The following is a 20,020-nucleotide window of genomic DNA, read 5'->3' as shown; positions in this document are numbered from 1 at the left end:
AAAAAATAAAAAGTAAATTACAAATATGAACAAGAAGTAATGAGACATAAACTTAAAGGGCTTTTTCCTGGCACATTCCATTTTAATTTACAACCTAGAACACCACTTCCATTAAGGCTCTGTTTCCCTAGTAACCAAATTTGGTAAAGGAGAAATGCTGCCACCTTGTGGCCGTTTCCTGCAAGAGCAGCTTTAAACTCACAGCTAATGGTCACTTAACATTCACAAGGACTCAGGGCTGTAAGGACACCTGCCCTAAAAAATTGTGCTGAAGTAGGGAATGGACAAAAAATTTCAAAACAGGCAAATGTTTCAAGACGAGAATATGAAGAGTTACGTTTTACTGACGCTCTTTAAAAAAAAAAGGAAAATGGATAAAAGCTCAACCTCAGGGAGTGTTAGACCCATGCAATCTAATCTACAAAAAGTTTTCAACTTACACCAATCGACTGACCATCAGCAAAAAGTCTACGAACAATAAATGCTGAAGGGGTTTTAGAGAACTGTGAACCCTCTACCTGCTGTTGAGGCGTAAAAGGGTAACAGCCAATAATGAGAATAGAAAGGAGCTGTGTTTAAAAGTAAAAATGGAGATAACATTCAATCCAGCAGGCACGCCATTGGACCTCTCACCTGAGAAGACAAGAATCGAGAAGACACAGGCCGCAAAAGCTGCAGTGCAGCCTTATTCACAATAGCCAAGACCGTGAAGCAATCAAAATATCCAACAAGAGGTGAATGGATAAAGAAGAAGTGGTCCATGTACACAATGGAATATTAGCCATGGAAAACAATGAACCATTGCTCTCTGAGGCACCACAAATGAGTCTGGAGATAATCACGAAACATGAGGTAAGTCCAAAAGCAAAAGACCTATATTCTATGATATCACTTATAGGCGTTATCTAATAACTGACACAAATGAACATATTTCCACAGAGAAAGACACTCACAGACTTAGAAAACAAACTATGCTCATCTAAAAGGAAAGGTGGGGGGAATGGATAAATTAAGATTAGTGTTACTATATGTATACAAACACATATTATATACATATCTCAAAAAGACCGACCATATAGCAAGGGAGGTCTGCGGAACATTCTGTAACATTTTACATGGGAAGAGGATCTGTACTTGAATAGACATATATAATCTACAAATGAACCAGATTGTGTACACCTAGGACAAACAATATTCTAAGCTTTACCACAATTAAAAAAAATTTTAAAACCAAGAAGAAATAATGAGACATAAACTTATGGGGGTATCTCCATGCACATTCCAATGTAATTTACAACCTAGGAACGCGACTTCCAGAAAGGCTCTGCTGCCCTAGAAACCAGATTTGGGAATGGAGAAATGCTGCCTGCTTGAGGTCACTTCCCACAACAGCAGCTTTAAACCCATTTCTAAAGGTCAATAAATATTCACCAAACTTGCAGTTCGGGAAATGACACCTGCTCTCTAAAAAAACTCTGGGGTGGAAAATCGACCAAAAAATTCAAAAGAGGGCAACCTTCTAAGAAGACAATTTCAAGAGTTATAATGTACTCCCATTTGTTTCCTTTTTGTAACAGAAAAGAAAACGGCGGAGAAAAATAATGAGTTTTACGAATTTTCAAAGACATGTAAACCCAAATTACAAAAACCTATCAGCTCACAGCAGCCAGTAGGGCCATTAGCATAAATGCTGCAAACAATAAATGCTGAAGCGATTGTGGAGAAATGCGTACCCTCGATTCTAAGGGGGACGTGGTAAGAGCCACTAATGAAAACACAAAGGAGGTGCTTTGAAAAGGGAAACACGGTGCTACCAGTCAATGAATCACACCCACTGCTGGGCCTATCACCTGAGAAAATGAGAATCAAAAAGTCACAGGCTGGCAATCCTGCACTCCAACAATATTTACCATAGCCAACACTTGGAAGAAATGAAAATGTCCATCAACCGAGGAATGCACAAAGTAGAAGTGGTCCACGTACACAGTGGAAAATTACTCCAATAAAAAATAAAAATTACATTTAAAAATCCAACAAAAGTAAGGAGACATCAGCTTGTGTAGGTTTCTCCAGGCACACTCCACTCTAATTTTTAACCGAGAAACACCACAGGCCGCAAGGGCTTTTCCCTAGTTACCAGGGTGGGGAACATAGAAAGGCTGCTGCCCTCTGGCAGTTACCTGCAAAAGCAGCTTTAAAGCCCGTGCTAATGGTCATTTCATAGGAACAAGTACTGCAGAACTGTAAATGAAACTTGCCCTCAAAATGTCTTGAGGGAGGTAATGGCCAAAATATTTCAAATGGTGACACATACTTTAAGAAAACACTTTGAAGAAATAAGCTCTAATCATAGCTGGAAAAATAAAAAGGACATGTCTAAAAGCTCAATTTCAACGCATTATGAGACACATGCAAATTCAACCACAAAGAGGTATCAGCTCACACCACTCAGAATAACCATCAGCAAAAACTACAAAGAATAAATGCTGAAGGTGCTGGGAAGAAATGCATACCCTCAACTTTATGTGGGACGTAACCTGGAAAGAGCCACTAAAGAGAACAGAATAGAGGTGCCTTTAAAAGGTAAACATTGAGCTACCATAGGATCCAGCAGACCTATTCCTGGACCTATAAACTAAGAAGACAGAATTGGAAGGACACAGGTACGCAAATCTGCATTGCATAGTATTCCCATAGCCAAGATACGGAAGTAACCAAAAAGTCCACCGACAGATGGGCGGACAAAGAAGAACTGCTACCTGTACAGATGGAATATGAGCTAGTGAAAAAATGAAACAATGCCATTTGCAGCACCATAGATGAGTCTAGACGTAATCACGCCACCTGTAGTAAGTGAGAAAGCAAAAGACACATATCCTATCATATCACTTTTAGGAGTTACTTAAAAATTGATACCAATGAAGATATTTCCACAAAGAGAGGCAATCGCAGATTCATTTAAAAACTTATGGTTCACCAAATAGAAAGGGATGAGGATTGGATACATTACCATATTGGGGTTAACAGAGATATACAAACCATGTGAAATATATAACCACCAAAGACGTACGGAAGACCAGGAGAAGACTACTCAACATTCCGTCATAACCTACATGAGAAAAGGATGCGAGGAAGAATAGATACCTGTATATGTGTGAAAGAACCACATCTTGCACACCTAGAGCAAACAAACCATTGTAATCAAATTTGCTGGGATAAAAAATAAAACGTAAATTACAAATATGAACAAGAAGTAATGAGACATAAACTTAAAGGGCTTTTTCCTGGCATATTCCATTCTAATATACAACCTAGAACACCACTTCCATTAAGGCTCTGTTTCCCTCGTAACCAAATTTGGTAAAGGAGAAATGATGCCACCTTGTGGCCGTTACCTGCAAGAGCAGCTTTAAACTCACAGCTAATGGTCACTTAAAATTCACAAAGACTCAGGGCTGTAAAGAACACCTGCCCTAAAATACTGTGCTGAAGTAGGGAGTGGACAATAAAATTCAAAACAGGCAAATGTTTCAAGAAGAGATTATGAAGAGTTAAGTTTTACTCACACTGTTTTTTTAAAAAAAAGGAACATGGATAAAAGCTCAACCTCAGGGAGTGTTAGACGCATGCAATCTAATCTACAAAAAGTTTCAACTTACACCAGTCGACTGACCATCAGCAAAAAGTCTACAAAAAATAAATGCTGAAGGGGTTTTACAGAACTGTGTACCCTCAACCTGCTGGTGAGACGTAAAAGGATAACAGCCAATAATGAGAACAGAAAGGAGCTGTGTTTAAAAGTAAAAATGTAGGTACCATTCAATCCAGCAGCCACACCATTGGACCTCTCACCTGAGAAGACAAGAATCGAGAAGACACAGGCCGCAAAAGCTGCAGTGCAGCCTTATTCACAATAGCCAAGACAGTGAAGCAATCAAAATATCCAACAAGAGGTGAATGGATAAAGACGAAGTGGTCCATGTACACAATGGAATATTGGCCATGGAAAACAATGAACCATTGCTCTCTGAGGCACCACAAATGAGTCTGGAGATAATCATGAATCATGAGGTAAGTCGGAAAGCAAAAGACCTATATTCTATGATATCACTTATAGGCGTTATCTAATAACTGACACAAATGAACATATTTCCACAGAGATAGACACTCACAGACTTAGAAAACAAACTATGCTCATCTAAAAGGAAAGGTGGGGGGAATGGATAAATTAAGATTAGTGTTACTATATGTATACAAATACATATTATATACATATCTCAAAACTACCGACCATATAGCAAGGGAGGTCTGCAGAACCCTGTGTAACATTTTACATGGGAAGAGGATCTGTACTTGAATAGACATATATAATCTACAAATGAACCAGATTGTGTACACCTAGGACAAACAATATTCTAAGCTTTACTCCAATTTAAAAAATTTTTTATACCAAGAAGAAATAATGAGACATAAACTTAGGGGCGTTTCTCCATGCACATTCCAACGTAATTTACAACCTAGGAACTCGACTTCCAGAAAGGCTCTGCTGCCCTAGTACCCAGATTTGGGAATGGAGAAATGCTGCCTGCTTGAGGCCACTTCCCACAAATCAGCTTTAAACCCATTGCTAAAGGTCACTAAATATTCACCAAACTTGCAGTTCGGTAAATGACACCTGCTCTCTAAAAAAATTCTGGGGTGGAAAATTGACCAAAAAATTCAAAAGAGGGCAACCTTCCAAGAAGACCATATCAAGAGTTATATTGTACTCCCAACTGTTTCCTTTTTTTAACAGAAAAGAAAACGGCAGAGATAAATGATGAGTTTTACGAATTTTCAGAGACATGCAAACCCAAATTACAAAAACCTATCAGCTCACAGCAGCCAGAAGGGCCATTAGCATAAATGCTGCAAACAATAAATGCTGAAACGATTGTGGAGAAATGTGTACCCTCGATTCTAAAGGGGACGTGGTAAGTGCCACTAATGAAAACACAAAGAAGGTGCTTTGAAAAGGGAAACACGGTGCTACCAGTCAGTCAATCACAACCACTGCTTGGCCTATCACCTGAGAAAATGAGAATCAAAAAGTCACAGGCTGGCAATCCTGCACTAAAACAATATTTACCATAGCCAAGACTTGGAAGCAATGAAAATGTCCATCAACCGAGGAATGCACAAAGTAGAAGTGGTCCACGTACACAGTGGAAAATTACTCCAATAAAAAATAAAAGTTACATTTAAAAATCCAACGAAAGTAAGGAGACATCAGCTTGTGTGGGTTTGTCCAGGCACACTGCACGCTAATTTATAACCGAGAAACACCACAGGGTGCAAGGGCTTTTCCCGAGTTACCAGGGTGGGGAACATAGAAAGGCTGCTGCCCTCTGGCAGTTACCTGCAAAAACAGCTTTAAGCCTGTGCTAATGGTCATTTCATAGGAACAAGTACTGCAGAACTGTAAATGAAACCTGCCCTCAAAATGTCTTGAGGGAGGTAATGGCCAATACATTTCAAAATGTGACACATACTTTAAGAGAACACTTTGAAGAACTAAGGGGTAATCACAGCTTGAAAAATAAAAAAGGACATGCCTTCAAGCTCATTTTCAATGGATTATGAGGCACGTGCGAATTCAACCACAAAGAGGTATCAGATCACACTTGTCAGAATAACCACCAGCAAGAAAACTACAAACAATAAATGCTGAAGGTGTTGTAGAGAAATGCATACCCTCAACTTCAAGGGGGACGTAACTTGGAAAGGGCCACGAACTAGAACAGAATGGAGGTGCCTTAAAAAGGTAAACATTGAGCTACCATATGATCCAGCAGGCCCACTACTCGACCTATAATCTAAGAGGAGAGAATTGGAAAGACAGAGGCAGGAAATCTGCATTGCACAGTATTAAAATAGCCAAGATATGGAAGTAACCAAAAAGGCCACCAACAGAAGGATGGACAAAGGAGAACTCCTCCATGTACAGATGGAATATTCGCTACTGAAAAAAATGAAACAATGCCATTTGCAGCACCATAGATGAGTCTAGACGTAATCATGCCACCTGTAGTAAGTGAGAAAGCAAAAGACACATATCCTATCATACCACTTTTAGGAGTTACTTAAAAATTGATACCAATGAAGATATTTCAACAGAGAGAGGCAATCGCAGATTCATTTGAAAACTTATGGTTCACCAAATAGAAAGGGATGAGGATTGGATACATTACCATATTGGGGTTAACAGAGATATACAAACCATGTGAAATATATAACCACCAAAGACGTACGGAAGACCAGGAGAAGACTACTCAACATTCTGTCATAACCTAAATGGGAAAAGGATGCGAGGAAGAATAGATACACATATATGTGTGAAAGAACCACATCTTGCACACCAAGAAGAAACAAACCATTGTAATCAAATTTGCTGGGATAAAAAATAAAAAGTAAATTACAAATATGAACAAGAAGTAATGAGACATAAACTTAAAGGGCTTTTTCCTGGCACATTCCATTTTAATTTACAACCTAGAACACCACTTCCATTAAGGCTCTGTTTCCCTAGTAACCAAATTTGGTAAAGGAGAAATGCTGCCACCTTGTGGCCGTTTCCTGCAAGAGCAGCTTTAAACTCACAGCTAATGGTCACTTAACATTCACAAGGACTCAGGGCTGTAAGGACACCTGCCCTAAAAAATTGTGCTGAAGTAGGGAATGGACAAAAAATTTCAAAACAGGCAAATGTTTCAAGACGAGAATATGAAGAGTTACGTTTTACTGACGCTCTTTAAAAAAAAAAGGAAAATGGATAAAAGCTCAACCTCAGGGAGTGTTAGACCCATGCAATCTAATCTACAAAAAGTTTTCAACTTACACCAATCGACTGACCATCAGCAAAAAGTCTACGAACAATAAATGCTGAAGGGGTTTTAGAGAACTGTGAACCCTCTACCTGCTGTTGAGGCGTAAAAGGGTAACAGCCAATAATGAGAATAGAAAGGAGCTGTGTTTAAAAGTAAAAATGGAGATAACATTCAATCCAGCAGGCACGCCATTGGACCTCTCACCTGAGAAGACAAGAATCGAGAAGACACAGGCCGCAAAAGCTGCAGTGCAGCCTTATTCACAATAGCCAAGACCGTGAAGCAATCAAAATATCCAACAAGAGGTGAATGGATAAAGAAGAAGTGGTCCATGTACACAATGGAATATTAGCCATGGAAAACAATGAACCATTGCTCCCTGAGGCACCACAAATGAGTCTGGAGATAATCACGAAACATGAGGTAAGTCCAAAAGCAAAAGACCTATATTCTATGATATCACTTATAGGCGTTATCTAATAACTGACACAAATGAACATATTTCCACAGAGAAAGACACTCACAGACTTAGAAAACAAACTATGCTCATCTAAAAGGAAAGGTGGGGGGAATGGATAAATTAAGATTAGTGTTACTATATGTATACAAACACATATTATATACATATCTCAAAAAGACCGACCATATAGCAAGGGAGGTCTGCGGAACATTCTGTAACATTTTACATGGGAAGAGGATCTGTACTTGAATAGACATATATAATCTACAAATGAACCAGATTGTGTACACCTAGGACAAACAATATTCTAAGCTTTACCACAATTAAAAAAAATTTTAAAACCAAGAAGAAATAATGAGACATAAACTTATGGGGGTTTCTCCATGCACATTCCAATGTAATTTACAACCTAGGAACACGACTTCCAGAAAGGCTCTGCTGCCCTAGAAACCAGATTTGGGAATGGAGAAATGCTGCCTGCTTGAGGTCACTTCCCACAATAGCAGCTTTAAACTCATTTCTAAAGGTCAATAAATATTCACCAAACTTGCAGTTCGGGAAATGACACCTGCTCTCTAAAAAAACTCTGGGGTGGAAAATCGACCAAAAAATTCAAAAGAGGGCAACCTTCTAAGAAGACAGTTTCCAGAGTTATAATGTACTCCCATTTGTTTCCTTTTTGTAACAGAAAAGAAAACGGCGGAGAAAAATAATGAGTTTTACGAATTTTCAAATACATGCAAACCCAAATTACAAAAACCTATCAGCTCACAGCAGCCAGTAGGGCCATTAGCATAAATGCTGCAAACAATAAATGCTGAAGCGATTGTGGAGAAATGCGTACCCTCGATTCTAAGGGGGACGTGGTAAGAGCCACTAATGAAAACACAAAGGAGGTGCTTTGAAAAGGGAAACACGGTGCTACCAGTCAATGAATCACACACACTGCTGGGCCTATCACCTGAGAAAATGAGAATCAAAAAGTCACAGGTTGGCAATTCTGCACTCCAACAATATTTACCATAGCCAACACTTGGAAGAAATGAAAATGTCCATCAACCGAAGAATGCACAAAGTAGAAGTGGTCCACGTACACAGTGGAAAATTACTCCAATAAAAAATAAAAATTACATTTAAAAATCTAACAAAAGTAAGGAGACATCAGCTTGTGTGTGTTTCTCCAGGCACACTCCACTCTAATTTTTAACCGAGAAACACCACAGGCCGCAAGGGCTTTTCCCTAGTTACCAGGGTGGGGAACATAGAAAGGCTGCTGCCCTCTGGCAGTTACCTGCAAAAGCAGCTTTAAAGCCCGTGCTAATGGTCATTTCATAGGAACAAGTGCTGCAGAACTGTAAATGAAACTTGCCCTCAAAATGTCTTGAGGGAGGTAATGGCGAAAATATTTCAAATGGTGACACATACTTTAAGAAAACACTTTGAAGAAATAAGCTCTAATCATAGCTGGAAAAATAAAAAGGACATGTCTAAAAGCTCAATTTCAACGCATTATGAGACACATGCAAATTCAACCACAAAGAGGTATCAGCTCACACCACTCAGAAGAACCATCAGCAAAAAGTACAAAGAATAAATGCTGAAGGTGCTGGGAAGAAATGCATACCCTCAACTTTATGTGGGACGTAACCTGGAAAGAGCCACTAAAGAGAACAGAATAGAGGTGCCTTTAAAAGGTAAACATTGAGCTACCATAGGATCCAGCAGACCTATTCCTGGACCTATAAACTAAGAAGACAGAATTGGAAGGACACAGGTATGCAAATCTGCATTGCATAGTATTACAATAGCCAAGATACGGAAGTAACCAAAAAGTCCACCGACAGATGGGCGGACAAAGAAGAGCTGCTACCTGTGCAGATGGAATATGAGGTAGTGAAAAAATGAAACAATGCCATTTGCAGCACCATAGATGAGTCTAGTCGTAATCACGCCACCTGTAGTAAGTGAGAAAGCAAAAGACACATATCCTATCATATCACTTTTAGGAGTTACTTAAAAATTGATACCAATGAAGATATTTCCACAGAGAGAGGCAATCGAAGATTCATTTAAAAACTTATGGTTCACCAAATAGAAAGGGATGAGGATTGGATACATTACCATATTGGGGTTAACAGAGATATACAAACCATGTGAAATATATAACCACCAAAGACGTACGGAAGACCAGGAGCAGACTACTCAACATTGTGCCATAACCTACATGGGAAAAGGATGCGAGGAAAAATAGATACCTGTATATGTGTGAAAGAACCACATCTTGCACACCGAGAGCAAACAAACCATTGTAATCAAATTTGCTGGGATAAAAAATAAAAAGTAAATTACAAATATGAACAAGAAGTAATGATACATAAACTTAAAGGTCTTTTTCCTGGCATATTCCATTCTAACATACAACCTAGAACACCATTTCCATTAAGGCTCTGTTTCACTAGTAACCAAATTTGGTAAAGGAGAAATGCTGCCACCTTGTGGCCGTTTCCTGCAAGAGCAGCTTTAAAGTCACAGCTAATGGTCACTTAACATTCACAAGGACTCAGGGCTGTAAAGGACACCTGCCCTAAAAAATTGAGCTGAAGTAGGGAATGGACAAAAAAATTCAAAACAGGCAAATGTTTCAAGAAGAGATTATGAAGACTTAAGTTTTACTCACACACTTTTAAAAAAAAAAGGAAAATGGATAAAAGCTCAACCTCAGGGCTTCCCTGGTGGCGCAGTGGTTGAGAATCTGCCTGCTAACGCAGGGGACGCGAGTTCGAGCCCTGGTCTGGGAAGATCCCACATGCCGCGGAGCAGCTGGGCCTGTGAGCCACAATTACTGAGCCTGCGTGTCTGGAGCCTGTGCTCCGCAACAAGAGAGGCCGCGATAGTGAGAGGCCCGCGCACAGCGATGAAGAGTGGCTCCCACTTGCCACAACTAGAGAAAGCCCTCGCACAGAAACGAAGACCCAACATAGCCATAAATTAAAAATAAATAAATAAATAAAAAAAAAAATTTAAAAAAAAAAAAAGCTCAACCTCAGGGAGTGTTAGACGCATGCAATCTAATCTACAAAAAGTTTCAACTTACATCAGTCGAATGACCATCAGCAAAAAGTCTATAAACAATAAATGCTGAAGGGGTTTTAGAGAACTGTGTACCCTCTACCTGCTGGTGAGACGTAAAACGGTAACAGCCAATAATGAGAACCGAAAGGAGCTGTGTTTAAAAGTAAAAATGGAGGTATCATTCAATCCAGCAGGCGCACCATTGGACCTCTCACCTGAGAAGACAAGAATGGAGAAGACACAGGCCGCAAAAGCTGCAGTGCAGCCTTATTCACAATAGCCAAGACAGTGAAGCAACCAAAATGTCCACCAACAGGTGAATGGATAAAGAAGAACTGGTCCATGTACACAATGGAATATTAGCCATGGAAGACAATGAACCCTTGCTCTTTGACGCACCACAAAAGAGTCTGGAGATAATCACGAAACATGAGGTAACTCGGAAAGCAAAAGACCTGTATTCTATGATATCACCTATAGGCGTTATCTAATAACTGACACAAATGAACATATTTCCACAGAGAAAGACACTCACAGATTTAGAAAACTATGCTCATCTAAAAGGAAAGGTGGAGTGAATGGATAAATTAAGATTAGTGTTACTATATGTATACAAACACATATTATATACATATCTCAAAAATACCGACCATACAGCAAGGAAGTCTGCGGAACCCTCTGTAATATTTTACATGGGAAGAGGATCTGTACTTGAATAGACATATATAATGTACAGATGAACCAGATTGTTTACACCTAGGAGAAACAATATTCTAAGCTTTACCCCAATTAAAAAAAAATTTAAAACCAAGAAGAAATAATGAGACATAAACTTATGGGGGTTTCTCCATGCACATTCCAATGTAATTTACAACCTAGGAACACGACTTCTAGAAAGGCTCTGCTGCCCTAGTAACCAGATTTGGGAATGGAGAAATGCTGCCTCCTTTAGGCCACTTCCCACAACAGCAGCTTTAAACACATTGCTAAAGGTCACTAAATATTCACCAAACTTGCAGTTCGGGAAATGACACCTGCTCTCTAAAAAAAGTCTGAGGTGGAAAATCGACCAAAAAATTCAAAAGAGGGCAACCTTCCAAGAAGACAATATCAAGAGTTATAATGTACTCCCATTTGTTTCCTTTTTTTAACAGAAAAGAAAACGGCGGAGAAAAATGATGAGTTTTAGGAATTTTCAAAGACATGCAAACCCAAATTACAAAACCCTATCAGCTCACAGCAGCCAGTAGGGACATTGGCATAAATTCTGCAAACAATAAATGCTGAAGCGATTGTGGAGAAATGTGTACCCTCGATTCTAAAGGGAACGTAATAAGTGCCACTAATGAAAACACAAAGAAGGTGCTTTGAAAAGGGAAAAACGGTGCTACCAGTCAGTCAATCACACCCACTGCTGGGCCTATCACCTGAGAAAATGAGAATCAAAAAGTCACAGGCTGGCAATCCTGCACTCCAACAATATTTACCATAGCCAACACTTGGAAGCAATGAAAATGTCCATCAACCGAGGAATGCACAATGCAGAAGTGGTCCATGTACACAGTGGAAAATTACTCCAATAAAAAATAAAAATTACATGTAAAAATCCAACAAAAATAAGGAGACATCAGCTTGTGTGGGTTTCTCCAGGCACACTCCACTCTAATTTTTAACCGAGAAACACCACAGGCCGCAAGGGCTTTTCCCCAGTTACCAGGGTGGGGAAAATAGAAAGGCTGCTGCCCTCTGGCAGTTACCTGCAAAAGCAGCTTTAAAGCCTGTGCTAATGGTCATTTCATAGGAACAAGTACTGCAGAACTGTAAATGAAACCTGCCCTCAAAATGTCTTGAGGGAGGTAATGGCCAAAACATTTCAAAATGTGACACATACTTTAAGAGAACACTTTGAAGAACTAAGGGGTAATCACAGCTTGAAAAATAAAAAGGACATGCCTTAAAGCTCAATTTCAACGGATTTTGAGGCACATGCGAATTCAACCACAAAGAGGTATCAGCTCACAATTGCCAGAGTAACCATCAGCAAGAAAACTACAAACAATAAATGCTGAAGGTGTTGTGGAGAAATGTATACCCTCAACTTCAAGTGGGACGTAAGTTGGAAAGGGCCACAGATGAGAACAGAAAGGAGGTGCCTTAAAAAGGTAAACATTGAGCTACCATATGACCTAGCAGGCCCACTCCTCGACCTATAATCTAAGAAGACAGAATTGGAAAGACACAGGCAGGCAAATCTGCATTGCACAGTATCACAATAGCCAAGATATGGAAGTAACCAAAAAGTCCACCAACAGATGGGTGGACACAGAAGAACTCCTCCATGTACAGATGGAATATTCGCTACTGAAAAAAATGAAACAATGCCATTTGCAGCACCATAGATGAGTCTAGACGTAATCACGCCCCCTGTAGTAAGTGAGAAAGCAAAAGACACATATCCTATCATATCACTTTTAGGAGTTACTTAAAAATTGATACCAATGAAGATATTTCCACAGAGAAAGGCAATCACAGATTCATTAAAAAAACTTAGGCTCACCAAAAAGAAAGGGATGAGGATTGGATACATTACCATATTGGGGTTAACAGAGATATACAAACCATGTAAAATATATAATCACCAAAGGCGTACGGAAGACCAGGAGAAGACTACTCAACATTCTGTCATAACCTAAATGGGAAAAGGATGCGAGGAAGAGTAGATACACATATATGTATGAAACAACCACATCTTGCACACCAAGAAGAAACAAACCATTGTAATCAAATTTGCTGGGATAAAAAATAAAAAGTAAATTACAAATATGAACAAGAAGTAATGAGACATAAACTTAAAGGGCTTTTTCCTGGCACATTCCATTTTAATTTACACCCTAGAACACCACTTCCATTAAGGCTCTGTTTCCCTAGTAACCAAATTTGGTAAAGGAGAAATGCTGCCACCTTGTGGCCGTTTCCTGCAAGAGCAGCTTTAAAGTCACAGCTAATGGTCACTTAACATTCACAAGAACTCAAGGCTGTAAGGACACCTGCCCTGAAAAATTGTGCTGAAGTAGGGAATGGACAAAAAATTTCAAAACAGGCAAATGTTTCAAGAAGAGAATATGAAGAGTTACGTTTTACTGACGCTCTTTAAAAAAAAAAGGAAAATGGATAAAAGCTCCACCTCAGGGAGTGTTAGACGCATGCAATCTAATCTACAAAAAGTTTTCAACTTACACCAATCCACTGACCATCAGCAAAAAGTCTACGAACAATAAATGCTGAAGGGGTTTTAGAGAACTGTGAACCCTCTACCTGCTGTTGAGACATAAAAGGGTAACAGCCAATAATGAGAATAGAAAGGAGCTGTGTTTAAAAGTAAAAATGGAGGTACCATTCAATCCAGCAGGCACACCATTGGACCTCTCACCTGAGAAGACAAGAATCGAGAAGACACAGGCCACAAAAGCTGCAGTGCAGCCTTATTCACAATAGCCAAGACCGTGAAGCAATCAAAATATCCAACAAGAGGTGAATGGATAAAGAAGAAGTGGTCCATGTACACAATGGAATATTAGCCATGGAAAACAATGAACCATTGCTCCCTGAGGCACCACAAATGAGTCTGGAGATAATCACGAAACATGAGGTAAGTCCAAAAGCAAAAGACCTATATTCTATGATATCACTTATAGGCGTTATCTAATAACTGACACAAATGAACATATTTCCACAGAGAAAGACACTCACAGACTTAGAAAACAAACTATGCTCATCTAAAAGGAAAGGTGGGGGGAATGGATAAATTAAGATTAGTGTTACTATATGTATACAAACACATATTATATACATATCTCAAAAAGACCGACCATATAGCAAGGGAGGTCTGCGGAACATTCTGTAACATTTTACATGGGAAGAGGATCTGTACTTGAATAGACATATATAATCTACAAATGAACCAGATTGTGTACACCTAGGACAAACAATATTCTAAGCTTTACCACAATTAAAAAAAATTTTAAAACCAAGAAGAAATAATGAGACATAAACTTATGGGGGTTTCTCCATGCACATTCCAATGTAATTTACAACCTAGGAACACGACTTCCAGAAAGGCTCTGCTGCCCTAGAAACCAGATTTGGGAATGGAGAAATGCTGCCTGCTTGAGGCCACTTCCCACAATAGCAGCTTTAAACCCATTTCTAAAGGTCAATAAATATTCACCAAACTTGCAGTTCGGGAAATGACACCTGCTCTCTAAAAAAACTCTGGGGTGGAAAATCGACCAAAAAATTCAAAAGAGGGCAACCTTCTAAGAAGACAGTTTCCAGAGTTATAATGTACTCCCATTTGTTTCCTTTTTGTAACAGAAAAGAAAACGGCGGAGAAAAATAATGAGTTTTACGAATTTTCAAATACATGCAAACCCAAATTACAAAAACCTATCAGCTCACAGCAGCCAGTAGGGCCATTAGCATAAATGCTGCAAACAATAAATGCTGAAGCGATTGTGGAGAAATGCGTACCCTCGATTCTAAGGGGGACGTGGTAAGAGCCACTAATGAAAACACAAAGGAGGTGCTTTGAAAAGGGAAACACGGTGCTACCAGTCAATGAATCACACACACTGCTGGGCCTATCACCTGAGAAAATGAGAATCAAAAAGTCACAGGTTGGCAATTCTGCACTCCAACAATATTTACCATAGCCAACACTTGGAAGAAATGAAAATGTCCATCAACCGAAGAATGCACAAAGTAGAAGAGGTCCACCTACACAGTGGAAAATTACTCCAATAAAAAATAAAAATTACATTTAAAAATCTAACAAAAGTAAGGAGACATCAGCTTGTGTGGGTTTCTCCAGGCACACTCCACTCTAATTTTTAACCGAGAAACACCACAGGCCGCAAGGGCTTTTCCCTAGTTACCAGGGTGGGGAACATAGAAAGGCTGCTGCCCTCTGGCAGTTACCTGCAAAAGCAGCTTTAAAGCCCGTGCTAATGGTCATTTCATAGGAACAAGTACTGCAGAACTGTAAATGAAACTTGCCCTCAAAATGTCTTGAGGGAGGTAATGGCCAAAATATTTCAAATGGTGACACATACTTTAAGAAAACACTTTGAAGAAATAAGCTCTAATCATAGCTGGAAAAATAAAAAGGACATGTCTAAAAGCTCAATTTCAACGCATTATGAGACACATGCAAATTCAACCACAAAGAGGTATCAGCTCACACCACTCAGAAGAACCATCAGCAAAAAGTACAAAGAATAAATGCTGAAGGTGCTGGGAAGAAATGCATACCCTCAACTTTATGTGGGACGTAACCTGGAAAGAGCCACTAAAGAGAACAGAATAGAGGTGCCTTTAAAAGGTAAACATTGAGCTACCATAGGATCCAGCAGACCTATTCCTGGACCTATAAACTAAGAAGACAGAATTGGAAGGACACAGGTATGCAAATCTGCATTGCATAGTATTACAATAGCCAAGATACGGAAGTAACCAAAAAGTCCACCGACAGATGGGCGGACAAAGAAGAGCTGCTACCTGTGCAGATGGAATATGAGGTAGTGAAAAAATGAAACAATGCCATTTGCAGCACCATAGATGAGTCTAGTCGTAATCACGCCACCTGTAGTAAGTGAGAAAGCAAAAGACACATATCCTATCATATCACTTTTAGGAGTTACTTAAAAATTGATACCAATGAAGATATTTCCACAGAGAGAGGCAATCGAAGATTCATTTAAAAACTTATGGTTCACCAAATAGAAAGGGATGAGGATTGGATACATTACCATATTGGGGTTAACAGAGATATACAAACCATGTGAAATATATAACCACCAAAGACGTACGGAAGACCAGGAGCAGACTACTCAACATTGTGCCATAACCTACATGGGAAAAGGATGCGAGGAAAAATAGATACCTGTATATGTGTGAAAGAACCACATCTTGCACACCGAGAGCAAACAAACCATTGTAATCAAATTTGCTGGGATAAAAAATAAAAAGTAAATTACAAATATGAACAAGAAGTAATGAGACATAAACTTAAAGGTCTTTTTCCTGGCATATTCCATTCTAACATACAACCTAGAACACCATTTCCATTAAGGCTCTGTTTCACTAGTAACCAAATTTGGTAAAGGAGAAATGCTGCCACCTTGTGGCCGTTTCCTGCAAGAGCAGCTTTAAAGTCACAGCTAATGGTCACTTAACATTCACAAGGACTCAGGGCTGTAAAGGACACCTGCCCTAAAAAATTGAGCTGAAGTAGGGAATGGACAAAAAAATTCAAAACAGGCAAATGTTTCAAGAAGAGATTATGAAGACTTAAGTTTTACTCACACACTTTTAAAAAAAAAGGAAAATGGATAAAAGCTCAACCTCAGGGAGTGTTAGACGCATGCAATCTAATCTACAAAAAGTTTCAACTTACATCAGTCGAATGACCATCAGCAAAAAGTCTATAAACAATAAATGCTGAAGGGGTTTTAGAGAACTGTGTACCCTCTACCTGCTGGTGAGACGTAAAACGGTAACAGCCAATAATGAGAACCGAAAGGAGCTGTGTTTAAAAGTAAAAATGGAGGTATCATTCAATCCAGCAGGCGCACCATTGGACCTCTCACCTGAGAAGACAAGAATGGAGAAGACACAGGCCGCAAAAGCTGCAGTGCAGCCTTATTCACAATAGCCAAGACAGTGAAGCAACCAAAATGTCCACCAACAGGTGAATGGATAAAGAAGAAGTGGTCCATGTACACAATGGAATATTAGCCATGGAAGACAATGAACCCTTGCTCTTTGACGCACCACAAATGAGTCTGGAGATAATCACGAAACATGAGGTAACTCGGAAAGCAAAAGACCTGCATTCTATGATATCACCTATAGGCGTTATCTAATAACTGACACAAATGAACATATTTCCACAGAGAAAGACACTCACAGATTTAGAAAACTATGCTCATCTAAAAGGAAAGGTGGAGTGAATGGATAAATTAAGATTAGTGTTACTATATGTATACAAACACATATTATATACATATCTCAAAAATACCGACCATACAGCAAGGAAGTCTGCGGAACCCTCTGTAATATTTTACATGGGAAGAGGATCTGTACTTGAATAGACATATATAATGTACAGATGAACCAGATTGTTTACACCTAGGAGAAACAATATTCTAAGCTTTACCCCAATTAAAAAAAAATTTAAAACCAAGAAGAAATAATGAGACATAAACTTATGGGGGTTTCTCCATGCACATTCCAATGTAATTTACAACCTAGGAACACGACTTCCAGAAAGGCTCTGCTGCCCTAGTAACCAGATTTGGGAATGGAGAAATGCTGCCTCCTTTAGGCCACTTCCCACAACAGCAGCTTTAAACACATTGCTAAAGATCACTAAATATTCACCAAACTTGCAGTTCGGGAAATGACACCTGCTCTCTAAAAAAAGTCTGAGGTGGAAAATCGACCAAAAAATTCAAAAGAGGGCAACCTTCCAAGAAGACAATATCAAGAGTTATAATGTACTCCCATTTGTTTCCTTTTTTTAACAGAAAAGAAAACGGCGGAGAAAAATGATGAGTTTTAGGAATTTTCAAAGACATGCAAACCCAAATTACAAAACCCTATCAGCTCACAGCAGCCAGTAGGGACATTGGCATAAATTCTGCAAACAATAAATGCTGAAGCGATTGTGGAGAAATGTGTACCCTCGATTCTAAAGGGGACGTAATAAGTGCCACTAATGAAAACACAAAGAAGGTGCTTTGAAAAGGGAAAAACGGTGCTACCAGTCAGTCAATCACACCCACTGCTGGGCCTATCACCTGAGAAAATGAGAATCAAAAAGTCACAGGCTGGCAATCCTGCACTCCAACAATATTTACCATAGCCAACACTTGGAAGCAATGAAAATGTCCATCAACCGAGGAATGCACAATGCAGAAGTGGTCCATGTACACAGTGGAAAATTACTCCAATAAAAAATAAAAATTACATGTAAAAATCCAACAAAAATAAGGAGACATCAGCTTGTGTGGGTTTCTCCAGGCACACTCCACTCTAATTTTTAACCGAGAAACACCACAGGCCGCAAGGGCTTTTCCCCAGTTACCAGGGTGGGGAAAATAGAAAGGCTGCTGCCCTCTGGCAGTTACCTGCAAAAGCAGCTTTAAAGCCTGTGCTAATGGTCATTTCATAGGAACAAGTACTGCAGAACTGTAAATGAAACCTGCCCTCAAAATGTCTTGAGGGAGGTAATGGCCAAAACATTTCAAAATGTGACACATACTTTAAGAGAACACTTTGAAGAACTAAGGGGTAATCACAGCTTGAAAAATAAAAAGGACATGCCTTAAAGCTCAATTTCAACGGATTTTGAGGCACATGCGAATTCAACCACAAAGAGGTATCAGCTCACAATTGCCAGAGTAACCATCAGCAAGAAAACTACAAACAATAAATGCTGAAGGTGTTGTGGAGAAATGTATACCCTCAACTTCAAGTGGGACGTAAGTTGGAAAGGGCCACAGATGAGAACAGAAAGGAGGTGCCTTAAAAAGGTAAACATTGAGCTACCATATGACCTAGCAGGCCCACTCCTCGACCTATAATCTAAGAAGACAGAATTGGAAAGACACAGGCAGGCAAATCTGCATTGCACAGTATCACAATAGCCAAGATATGGAAGTAACCAAAAAGTCCACCAACAGATGGGTGGACACAGAAGAACTCCTCCATGTACAGATGGAATATTCGCTACTGAAAAAAATGAAACAATGCCATTTGCAGCACCATAGATGAGTCTAGACGTAATCACGCCCCCTGTAGTAAGTGAGAAAGCAAAAGACACATATCCTATCATATCACTTTTAGGAGTTACTTAAAAATTGATACCAATGAAGATATTTCCACAGAGAGAGGCAATCGCAGATTCATTTAAAAACTTATGGTTCACCAAATAGAAAGGGATGAGGATTGGATACATTACCATATTGAGGTTAACAGAGATATACAAACCATGTGAAATATATAACCACCAAAGACGTACGGAAGACCAGGAGAAGACTACTCAACATTGTGCCATAACCTACATGGGAAAAGGATGCGAGGAAAAATAGATACCTGTATATGTGTGAAAGAACCACATCTTGCACACCTAGAGCAAACAAACCATTGTAATCAAATTTGCTGGGATAAAAAATAAAAAGTAAATTACAAATATGAACAAGAAGTAATGAGACATAAACTTAAAGGGCTTTTTCCTGGCATATTCCATTCTAATATACAACCTAGAACACCACTTCCATTAAGGCTCTGTTTCCCTAGTAACCAAATTTGGTAAAGGAGAAATGCTGCCACCTTGTGGCCGTTTCCTGCAAGAGCAGCTTTAAACTCACAGCTAATGGTCACTTAACATTCACAAGGACTCAGGGCTGTAAGGCCACCTGCCCTAAAAAATTGTGCTGAAGTAGGGAATGGACAAAAAATTTCAAAACAGGCAAATGTTTCAAGAAGAGAATATGAAGAGTTACGTTTTACTGACGCTCTTTAAAAAAAAAGGAAAATGGATAAAAGCTCAACCTCAGGG

Source organism: Eschrichtius robustus, chromosome 7 (assembly GCF_028021215.1).
Source record: "Eschrichtius robustus isolate mEscRob2 chromosome 7, mEscRob2.pri, whole genome shotgun sequence".
Taxonomy (NCBI): Eukaryota; Metazoa; Chordata; class Mammalia; order Artiodactyla; family Eschrichtiidae; genus Eschrichtius; species Eschrichtius robustus.
The sequence above is the reverse complement of the archived record's forward strand: the minus strand, read 5'-3'. Positions refer to the sequence as shown.